The sequence below is a fragment of the Centruroides sculpturatus genome, unplaced genomic scaffold, assembly GCF_000671375.1.
Source record: "Centruroides sculpturatus isolate CEXI.00-Female unplaced genomic scaffold, Cexi_2.0 scaffold776, whole genome shotgun sequence".
Lineage (NCBI taxonomy): Eukaryota > Metazoa > Arthropoda > Arachnida > Scorpiones > Buthidae > Centruroides > Centruroides sculpturatus.
Window position 1 is genome coordinate 253,710 of NW_019385277.1, and position 5,131 is coordinate 258,840.

A 5,131-nucleotide genomic window follows, 5' to 3' on the forward strand; every position below is an offset into this window, starting at 1 on the left:
AAAAAAAAAAAAAAAAAATATTACTTTTTGCCAGCTATTTTCTAAAATTTATATTATTTACATTTCATCTTTATTATAATTAATAAGGAATAACAAGTTTTTTAAGTCCGACTACACTCGAGATACGACTCACGAATTCCTCTATCTCTCTATCCCTTCGACCTTTCACCACTTAAATTTAATAGCATCAATTTTCCTTATACACAAGCTGCCCTGCTTAATTTCATTCCTTTACCTTCATTCCACCCTAAGATATTAAACGAAATAGACGCCAACACACACACAAAATAAAAGTAATAAAAGTAAATTTAGAATTGTAATTTTATTTTATTAAAAAGTAGTAAAAGTAATAAAATAAAAGTAATAAAAGTAAATTTAGAATTGTAATTTTATTTTATTAATTAATAACTTCCAGCCACAGAAAAGTGAAATGGTGTTTACACTGTAAAATAGAGATTCATCTAAAGTAAAAAGATAATGCTAAATTTGTGAATGTCCGGACATTTTTTAAGTTGTAAATATATTTAATTTTTTAAGAAGTTAAAATTTAAAAGAAAATTGTGGTTAGTTAAAATGTATTCTAAATATCTTTACATTTGGGACTTAAATAATTACGCTTTCAATATAGTGAATACTCCATCGTTCTCGCGTTGTTATTCGTAAATTAAAAAACACTAATATAGCAAAGCACACGCGCAATATCCGTATCAAGTATATGTAAAGCGCAATATGATACTGTACAATAGGTAACTAAATTTCGCCTTCTACAGTACTATTGATTTCTTGAACGCAATTGTTCTCTATGTCGCTCATACTTTACTTGTTCAAATATGCACGCAAAATGCTAATAAACTGAAAAAATTTACAGGAACGCCTTTTGTTTACATAAATACACTAAAAGATAAAAAGTAATAATTTTTTCAGTTTTGGCAATATTCTTGGTGTTACGAGTCCAAAAATAAAAGCTGATGCACTCGTGTTTAGAAATATTCTCAGCTACACTTTCTATCAATTTTTATGGCTCTCCATCAGTGCTCGCGCTTTTATTTTTGATGGCATAATACCAAGAATACTGTGAAATCTGGTAATATATATATATAAAGTAAATATTAATATAAAATATTTATATTATATTAAAATATTTTATATAAAGTAATATATATATATATATTACTTTTTAGTGCATTTATGTGAATAAAAAGCGTTTTTTAAAATTTTTTTTAATACTTTCTTATTTACTTTTTAAATTTATATATGGAGCACTAAATTATTGGAATTCGTTTTGGTTTAATAGTTAATTAGAAACTGGGTAAAAATTCGGTTATACGGTTTTATCTAGACCAGTGGTTCTCAGCCTTTCTGAAGCCGCGAAACACCATTCATGTACTTTCTATTACACGGAGCATCAGCATCAATATACTCAAAAATTGATAAGCAATTCCATGTTTACTATTCTCAGGAAACAATGAAGCAATAAACTAATAAACTTTAATATATTGAATAAAATAGAAACATGGAATAAAGCAATGGAAATAAATTTGAATAGAAACTTTAAAATCTTTTCTTTCGCGAAGCACTCGAGGTAGGTTTGCGGAACATCCGTGTTCCGCGGACCTACCTCGCGTGAGCGTTACTGTCTAGATCAGTGGTTAATAACCACTGATCTAGACAGTATAGCTGAAAAGGGGAACATAGCGACGCGTAGCGCCATCTGTTATCAGATTTTATTTACAAATTTTAATTTTTCGCTAATTTTTTTCCTAATTGTTAAATTTGTTTGCAAAATCTAAAAAGGTGTGTTGTTGTCGAGAATACAAATATATGCGCAGTTTGTACACAGAATGCGCAATGCGCATAGATGGGTAATTGAAAAGTAGTAAAACTTCAATTTCTTTATCTGGACAAAGTAAGTTAATGAAAAGTGCATAATAGACAGTAAATTAAAACTCTATCAATAGACAACTATACTTCGTTATTCGAGCAAATGTTGGAGGTTAAAAACTATTGCGGATAGAAATCTCTATATTCTATCTAAATCATCGGTATTCATAATACATTTTCCAATTTGAAATCAAATTTTATATATTGATTCAATTATTTTAAATAATAATAATACGAGATGCAGTTAACTTCTAAGGTTTGTTTTACGTCTTAACAATAATTATTTCTGTTTTTCCGTGTCTTTCCACGCATCGAATCCAAACGCTCGAAAGTCCTCATTAGTTTTCGATCCTCGCACCCTTAATAGCTCACAAACAATAATTCGATTTTCCTGAATATTTGTCGACACATTTCCTATTAACACGCGGGGAGATTTTCCCTGTAAAATTTCAGAAATTTTTCGACGAAAGACAGGAATTACTAAGCTTCAAAGCGGGTTATAATATTCGGAGTTCGGTCATTCGGACACGCTACTGATAACAAATTTTAGTAACTAGATCTGACGACACAAGACTAGAAACTGTCATTTTGATAATACAGTATATGGAAACGTTCTATTTAGATTTTTGCTAAAATAATTTTCAGACAAAATTCAGTATTTTCTTGTACAGATTTCTGGAATTTTTACCATACTTTTCCTTATTCGGATTCAAGTTCAAAGATAATTACTCGTAAACTTTGAATTTTAAACATGTTTTGCTTTCTGAAATAGACAAAGTATATATACATTTTAAATATAATTTCCTAAACATTTCGTCAAATAAAAAAAAAAAAAAAAAATATTACTTTTTGCCAGCTATTTTCTAAAATTTATATTATTTACATTTCATCTTTATTATAATTAATAAGGAATAACAAGTTTTTTAAGTCCGACTACACTCGAGATACGACTCACGAATTCCTCTATCTCTCTATCCCTTCGACCTTTCACCACTTAAATTTAATAGCATCAATTTTCCTTATACACAAGCTGCCCTGCTTAATTTCATTCCTTTACCTTCATTCCACCCTAAGATATTAAACGAAATAGACGCCAACACACACACACACACACACACACACAACACACATATATATACTGTATATACATAAGTTACATATCCAAGGAATGTTTTGTCGTTTTTTAACGTTTTTGGGTTCAGGAGGTCTCAAAAGCGGAGATTTACAAAAAACTTGGAGGGTGAAATTTAGCACGATTCCAATACGTTCCCACGTTATGTATACATAACAGCCGGAAAGTAAAAACTTCTCTTAGTTGTCTTCGTGTTTGACATTTTAATATTTAATTTTTTCTATAAAACTGATCACTACCTTTTTGCCATTTCATAATAATTAAAAAATAGATAACAGATCTGTTTTTTAGTTATAACAAAATCTGATAACAGATGGCGCCCCCCACACACACACAACTTTATCAGAGTCGATGAATATACTGGTCCTTGAGCTATGCTCTTGAGTAGAGTTAATGTTTCAGTTTGCCGATAGCTGGCGTTAGAGTTGCACTATGTCGAGAAGTTGGTTTATAAATTTGGTTAGTAAATAGTTTTACCGTTTTCAAGCATTTTTGTAACTTTTTTACTGTTTTGTCAAAAAATCATCTTATTTGTAATTACACTTTTTTTATTTTTATATCACGTATAAAGAAAGAAACATATACTTTGTTTATAAAAAAATTGAATAAGATGATAATTTTAAATTACAGAGGATCTGTTTAAAACTCTTATATTGCTACATATTGCACACAAACGTTTTATACATAATGTTCTGAGTATAACATATCTGTTCAATACATAAGAAATAGTAAAATAAATTAATTAACTTACACTTTACTGTTTTATTTTATTACATACGTATGACAATATAATTAGGAAAACCATAGCTTATCCTCTGATACATTTAAATAGCCATACAAATTTAATCCAGTTAAAGATAAACCATTTTTCAAAATAATTTATTAACTTTAATACAGTACTATGTAAAGAGTGCTATACAATTTTACTTCATTCGGTATAGCGAGAAATAGTATTTGAAATGAAATAGTTTTGTATTTTTGACGTGAGAAATTACATTTCTTATGACACTCACATTGACTCTACATATTTTGGTAATTTATATAATACTAGTAGCCCGGGACGCCCCCTACTGGGCGTTCCAGCAGCATTACGAATTCCTGAGGCATGTTTAATGCACTTTATATATGAAAGTTGTGTGCGCTTAATGTTTAAAAGTTTGATGCAGTTAATATATATAAATGTATACAATTCTTCATCTTAGAAACTAAACTTAAAATATCAATACACAAACAGCAAACAGTATTTGTACATGAGAAAGTGAAGCTATTCTTTACTCAAAATTGTTCAAATAAATAGAATATGATTAAAAAATCAAGTATAAATATATACAAATCTTCACGTTAAAAAGTAATGTTAACAGATCAATACACAGCAAATAGTATTTCTGTATTACAGACTGAAGATATTCTTTAGCTGTATTCTGTATTCCATCATTTATCCCATCATAAAACTTCTGTATACACAACATTTATGGTAAAAAAAAAGTATTATTATTTGGAATCAATTTGCCTTATTGTGTCATTTTGTCTTCTGTGTCGTTTTGCTTCTGCCTGCCTGTGCAACATTGCAGATCTGAGCTCATGAGTTTCATTCTGCAAGCCTCCACGTGTTGATTCTGCTATTCTCTGTAATGTTTCCTGCGCACGTCTCTCCCTTTGTCTCGCAGCAGTGGCAGCTTTACGTTCTCCCACAGTGGCGTATTTCTTTGGTCGTGCCATGAAAGGTTTCTATTATTATATTAAAATATTACCTTAATTATTTCAAACCTTATCGTTTCATCGTAGTGGTTCAAATCTATCTGGTTTTTCGTTATTCGCCCCCTAGTGAACAATACAGGCATTCCGTGACAATAATAAATTCCTATTACAAATATATTGAATTATTTATATTGTTATATATTGGGCAAATAATAATTTATTGGCCAAATAAATAATAATAATTTATATTGTTAATTTAAATAATGTTTGAAATATAACACACGATAGGGGCGCCTCTAGTGTCCGTTATCAAACGGTTACGGGACGGATAGTTGAATGGGTTATATATATAGATTTTTCACTATCAAAAGTAGAATATGAATTAAGATTCATTACACCTGTCCTTTCTTTATATAGGCC